We start from the raw sequence: 7,491 nt of genomic DNA on the forward strand, positions 1-7,491 counted from the left end.
TTGTGGCACACGTAGGGCCCGTGCTACGACCTGCTGTGTTTGACCAGCCTCCAATCGCCCTAATATTCTACCCCTCATAACGTCATCGATATGTGTTGCTTGAGCCATTTTCAACACACAGTCACCATTAGCACAGCTGAAACCGTCTGCACACTTACTCGCTGCACCGTAGTCTGACATGCACTAACACACCTCTGCGTATGTGGACTGCTGCCAGCGTCACCGTGCGACGACCGCATGATCATACCCCGAGGTGATTTATACCCGCAAACCGCCCACCAGAGCGTTGTTTCACCATGTATCAGCATTATCCTTAATTTATGAGCATGAGTGTAGTAAGGGAGTGTGTGTAAGGCGGCAATTGCATTTGTTTCTTTTTTTGTCCTGAGCAGTGCCACTGCTTGCTAAGAACTGGTCAAAACAGTTCTGACATACACCATCATTGTTCTCAGTGAGTTTAACAGAGGAAGCTTGACTGATTTTCAGTAATCTCGTGTAAGGAAAGTCCTCTATGTTACTCCTGTTACCTCACTTATACTCAGGGGCAAACGTGTTTACCACATCAACGTCTTTTGACATACAAATGTTTCTTGTTATATTTTTCGCTTCGATAGCTTCAACTTTGTACCACTAACGTCCAAATGGCGTCCGATCGGGAAATTTGACCACTCTAATTGTCGGGAAAAGAGGCCACGTGCCCACTTCTCCCAAGAGTTAATTTCTAATCCGTTTGCTGCAGGAAGAGTGACATATATCCATGTGTCACACATAACACTACAGACTGACCTCTAAATCCTTTTACACACAAAGCTGTCGTTCTAACTCTTTGTGATGACTTTTATTTAATTAATTTATTAAAGTCATTTACAACCATCTATGTTTTGTTTTATTTTGCCTAATACGAAAATCTGATTGAAAACGTTCTGCTGCAGCCACTTGATATTCTTTGTAACACTGGAGCATCAAGATGCCTAGAAAAAACGTCCATAAATCGGAACAGCAAACGTGAGACCGTGTTGCGACGCAAAATTTGATGCGGTAAACAATTATAAGGTGTCTTCTTCTACAGCAGCAAAGGAACTTCGCTTTCCACGTAATACACTGAAAAGAAGTCGCACAGAAACAAAAGAGATGCAGCAGGTGGTAAAAAGATCAGACGACAAAATTCAACAAAATTATTCTTATTAAATAATCAAATAAACAAAAAATAAATACAATAAATTTAATAATCAAGATATCCTGATTTGCACAGAAAAATTTTCAGTGTGTGTTCCATAAAGAACGTGAGCAAGAAGGCCAAGAACAGGAAAGTGTTTGCACTTAATGGAAGACACCATGTCGATGGCGTTCCTTCAGGGGAAAGAGGATTGCTGTCCATTTTCGGAATATGTGTGTCCGCACTGGCCGCTTTAGGCTGTTAGGTTGGGAAATGTGGCCGCTGAGTAAGGTTCCAGTAAAATGCATACAGATACTGTTCATTTCATGTATTTGTTGTAGTTGCAAATACACTCCTGGAAATGGAAAAAAGAACATATTGACACCGGTGTGTCAGACCCACCATACTTGCTCCGGACACTGCGAGAGGGCTGTACAAGCAATGATCACACGCACGGCACAGCGGACACACCAGGAACCGCGGTGTTGGCTGTCGAATGGCGCTAGCTGCGCAGCGTTTGTGCACCGCCGCCGTCAGTGTCAGCCAGTTTCCCGTGGCATACGGAGCTCCATCGCAGTCTTTAACACTGGTAGCATGCCGCGACAGCGTGGACGTGAACCGTATGTGCAGTTGACGGACTTTGAGCGAGGGCGTATAGTGGGCATGCGGGAGGCCGGGTGGACGTACCGCCGAATTGCTCAACACGTGGGGCGTGAGGTCTCCACAGTACATCGATGTTGTCGCCAGTGGTCGGCGGAAGGTGCACGTGCCCGTCGACCTGGGACCGGACCGCAGCGACGCACGGATGCACGCCAAGACCGTAGGATCCTACGCAGTGCCGTAGGGGACCGTACCGCCACTTCCCAGCAAATTAGGGACACTGTTGCTCTTGGGGTATCGGCGAGGACCATTCGCAACCGTCTCCATGAAGCTGGGCTACGGTCCCGCACACCGTTAGGCCGTCTTCCGCTCACGGCCCAACATCGTGCAGCCCGCCTCCAGTGGTGTCGCGACAGGCGTGAATGGAGGGACGAATGGAGACGTGTCGTCTTCAGCGATGAGAGTCGCTTCTGCCTTGGTGCCAATGATGGTCGTATGCGTGTTTGGCGCCGTGCAGGTGAGCGCCACAATCAGGACTGCATACGACCCAGGCACACAGGGCCAACACCCGGCATCATGGTGTGGGGAGCGATCTCCTACACTGGCCGTACACCACTGGTGATCGTCGAGGGGACACTGAATAGTGCACGGTACATCCAAACCGTCATCGAACCCATCGTTCTACCATTCCTAGACCGGCAAGGGAACTTGCTGTTCCAACAGGACAATGCACGTCCGCATGTATCCCGTGCCACCCAACGTGCTCTAGAAGGTGTAAGTCAACTACCCTGGCCAGCAAGATCTCCGGATCTGTCCCCCATTGAGCATGTTTGGGACTGGATGAAGCGTCGTCTCACGCGGTCTGCACGTCCGGCACGAACGCTGGTCCAACTGAGGCGCCAGGTGGAAATGGCATGGCAAGCCGTTCCACAGGACTACATCCAGCATCTCTACGATCGTCTCCATGGGAGAATAGCAGCCTGCATTGCTGCGAAAGGTGGATATACACTGTACTAGTGCCGACATTGTGCATGCTCTGTTGCCCGTGTCTATGTGCCTGTGGTTCTGTCAGTGTGATCATGTGATGTATCTGACCCCAGGAATGTGTCAATAAAGTTTCCCCTTCCTGGGACAATGAATTCACGGTGTTCTTATTTCAATTTCCACGAGTGTATTTATTGTGACACCTTGTAATATGTAGATTCAAAATGTGTAAGGGGTAAATTTCTATCAGTATTCATTTTTCGGTCAAAATTCAGTTTCCCTTAGAGTCACCACTCTTCAGCTAGTTCTCAGGGACAGGGAGCCAACTATTAGAAACAACTTTAGTTGTCAATCAGTAGCATATTTATTAACTGTTTTGTTTATAAACATAGAGTATGATCTTGAAGCAAATTATATATATTGTCAACCTTCTTCTCTAAATATAAAAGGAAAGTTGTGACTGACTGACTCGGCGTAGATCAGCCCAATCCGCTACCGATAGAGGGTGTTGACATTTTATTACAGGCGTATTTTAACAAGGGATTTTTCGAAATTCGTCTCCTAAGGAGGTGATAAAGAGGATGAAAGCTTTTTTTTAAAAAATATGTCGACATTAAGGTAATTTTGAAGCTACAATTGCGGAAATTAGTATCTGGTTTCACGATCGGAAATAAAGAAACACGTATTCCAGCGTTTTTGGAAATTTAGCACCTATGGGGGTGAAATAGGGGATGAAATTTTTGCTGTAAGTATTTCGTTATCTCTAAACATATAAAAAGCTAAATCCGTTAAACTTTTTATTGAGCTTCTAAAATATATGGGCTAGTGGATGGAAGTTTTTATGGAACCAGAACACTAAAAGCAGGATTAACAAAAACCTCCAACAGCAGCTAGTAGAATCACTTTTGGTGCTCCTATGACCTTAATTAGCGGGAAAAGTGTAGAAGATGCTGCAATTTGCGGACAACGTAAAAATTCGATCAAAGAAAAAGAAAAAAGTCTGTGCAGACCATGCAGTCTATGTTAGAGAAGCAGCCTGCGCTACGCTAGTCATTAATACGAAAAATGGGATGAAAGCTTACCAGCAAATTCACGTTTTTTTGCATCAGGGATCTGTGTTCAACATAACCTTCACCTCTGAGTCGGGCTGATTTCACTTTGGTTAGTTTATATAACGAAGATTACCCACCCCGTTTTCTTTTACATGATTTGTCCACGTTATCACCACTACACAAGCTATCAACATCACTCATTTTATCATATGATGCGAACTACTTGTAAACTGAACAGCGATTAAACAGAGCCTGTATATCAAAGTTTGGAAAATAAGCGGCAAACTGAAACAGCTGTTTACAGAGCTGCCAAGAGATATTTCTGAAGATGAGGAAGTCAGTGACATACCCCTATTGAAAAACAGCTGCAGTCATTGACCTGAGTTTTCCATTCGACGGTAGGCATTATAACCTCCGTTCTAAAAGTAATAGGTAGGCCTAACTCAAGACTTTTCGAAACGACAAAAAACAGAAAATTGGTCAAATGATGAGTTACGCCCGTTTAAAAAGATCTGTTGAGATGCCCTGCTATCGTAGTTTAAACAACTGCGAGAAAGACCACCCCATTTTCAAACCTTACCTATAGGCAGCTAATACTTATACACTCCTGGAAATTGAAATAAGAACACCGTGAATTCATTGTCCCAGGAAGGGGAAACTTTATTGACACATTCCTGGGGTCAGATACATCACATGATCACACTGACAGAACCACAGGCACATAGACACAGGCAACAGATCATGCACGATGTCGGCACTAGTACAGTGTATATCCACCTTTCGCAGCAATGCAGGCTGCTATTCTCCCATGGAGACGATCGTAGAGATGCTGGATGTAGTCCTGTGGAACGGCTTGCCATGCCATTTCCACCTGGCGCCTCAGTTGGACCAGCGTTCGTGCTGGACGTGCAGATCGCGTGAGACGACGCTTCATCCAGTCCCAAACATGCTCAATGGGGGACAGATCCGGAGACCTTGCTGGCCAGTTTAGTTGACTTACACCTTCTAGAGCACGTTGGGTGGCACGGGATACATGCAGACGTGCATTGTCCTGTTGGAACAGCAAGTTCCCTTGCCGGTCTGGGTTCGATGACGGTTTGGATGTACCGTGCACTATTCAGTGTCCCCTCGACGATCACCAGTGGTGTACGGCCAGTGTAGGAGATCGCTCCCCACACCATGATGCCGGGTGTTGGCCCTGTGTGCCTCGGTCGTATGCAGTCCTGATTGTGGCGCTCACCTGCACGGCGCCAAACACGCATACGACCATCAGTGGCACCAAGGCAGAAGCGACTCTCATAGCTGAAGACGACACGTCTCCATTCGTCCCTCCATTCACGCCTGTCGTGACACCACTGGAGGCGGGCTGCACGATGTTGGAGCGTGAGCGGAAGACGACCTAACGGTGTGCGGGACCGTAGCCCAGCTTCATGGAGACGGTTGCGAATGGTCCTCGCCGATACCCCAGGAGCAACAGTGTCCCTAATTTGCTGGGAAGTGGCGGTGCGGTCCCCTACGGCACTGCGTAGGATCCTACGGTCTTGGCGTGCATCCGTGCGTCGCTGCGGTCCGGTCCCAGGTCGACGGGCACGTGCACCTTCCGCCGACCACTGGCGACAACATCGATGTACTGTGGAGACCTCACGCCCCACGTGTTGAGCAATTCGGCGGTACGTCCACCCGGCCTCCCGCATGCCCACTATACGCCCTCGCTCAAAGTCCGTCAACTGCACATACGGTTCACGTCCACGCTGTCGCGGCATGCTACCAGTGTTAAAGACTGCGATGGAGCTCCGTATGCCACGGCAAACTGGCTGAAACTGACGGCGGCGGTGCACAAATGCTGCGCAGCTAGCGCCATTCGACGGCCAACACCGCGGTTTCTGGTGTGTCCGCTGTGCCGTGCGTGTGATCATTGCTTGTACAGCCCTCTCGCAGTGTCCGGAGCAAGTATGGTGGGTCTGACACACCGGTGTCAATGTGTTCTTTTTTCCATTTCCAGGAGTGTATATTGCTGTGTGTACAACTGTTGCTTGAAAAAGATGTAGCCTTTACACTGATGAGGGAAAAGTCATGTGATACCTCGTGATATCGTACTGGACCTCCTTTCTTGCGGCGCGGGATTAGCCGAGCGGTCAGGGGCGCTGCAGTCATAGACTGTGCGGCTGCTCCCAGCGGAGGTTCGAGTCCTCCCTCGGGCATGGGTGTGTGAGTTTGTCCTTAGGATAATTTAGGTTAAGTAGTGTGTAAGCTTAGGGACTGATGACCTTATCAGTTATGTCCATAGGATTTCACACACATTTGAACATCCTTTTTCCGGGAGGAGTGCTTTAACTCGACGTGTCATGTACTCGATAATTCGTTAGAAGTCCCCTTGCAGAAATACTGAGCCATGCTGTCTCTTTAGCCGTCCATAATAGTAAAAGTGTTGCCGCTGCCGGATTTTGTGCACAAACTGACTTCTGACCTGGCAGAGGATGACATGGCGGCCGGTAGACGCCTTTTTTTAAGTGTATTATCTGAAAACTACCTTGAGCAGTTAAACAGATAACCGACTCGCGGCGATAACATATTAGACCTTCTGGTGACAAACAGACCTGAACTACTTTAAACAGTTAATGCAGAACAGGAAATAAGCGATCATAAAGCGGTTACAGCATCGGTGATTTCAGCCGTGAATAGAAATATTAAAAAAGGTAGGAAGATTTTTCTGTTTAGCAAAAGTGACAAAAAGCAGATTTCAGAGTACTTGACGGCTCAACACAAAAGTTTTATCTCAAGTACAGATAGTGCTGAAAATCAGTGGACAAAGTTCAAAACCATCGTAAAATATGTATTAGATGAGTATGTGCCAAGCAAGGTCGTAAGAGATGGAAAAGAGCCACAGTGGTACAACAACCGAGTTAGAAAACTGCTGCGGAAACAAAGGGAACTTCACAGCAAACATAAACATAGCCAATACCTTGCAGACAAACAAAAATTACACGAAGCGAAATGTAGTGTGAGGAGGGCTATGCGAGAGGCGTTCAGGGAATTCGAAAGTAGAGTTCTATGTACTTACTTAGCAGAAAATCCTAAGAAATTTTGGACTTATGTCAAAGCGGTAAGTGGATCAAAACAAAATGTCCAGACACTCTGTGAGCAAAATAGTACTGAAACGGAGGATGACAGACTAAAGGCCGAAATACTAAACGTCTTTTTCCAAAGCTGTTTCACAGAGGAGGACTGACTGTAGTTTCTTCTGTAGATTATCGCACAGATGACAAAATGGTAGATATCGAAATAGATGACAGAGGGATAGAAAAACAATTATAAACGCTCAAAACAGGAAACGCCGCTGGGCCTGATGGGATACCAGTACGATTTTACACAGAGCACGCGAAGGAACTTGCCCCTCTACTTGCAGCGGTGTACCGTAGGTCTCTAGAAGAGCGCAGCGTTCCAAAAGATTGGAAAAGGGCACAGGTCATCCCTGTTTTCAAGAAGGGGCGTCGAACAGATGTGCAGAACTATAAACCTATATCACTAACGTCGATCAGTTGTAGAATTTTGGAACATGTATTCGAGTATAATGACTTTTGTGGAGACTAGAAATCTACTCTTTAAGAATCGGCATGGGTTTCGAAAAAGACGATCGTGTGAAACCCAGCTCGCGCTATTCGTCCACGAGAGTCAGAGGGCCATAGACACGGGTTCCCA

The sequence above is a fragment of the Schistocerca nitens genome, chromosome 10, assembly GCF_023898315.1.
Source record: "Schistocerca nitens isolate TAMUIC-IGC-003100 chromosome 10, iqSchNite1.1, whole genome shotgun sequence".
Lineage (NCBI taxonomy): Eukaryota > Metazoa > Arthropoda > Insecta > Orthoptera > Acrididae > Schistocerca > Schistocerca nitens.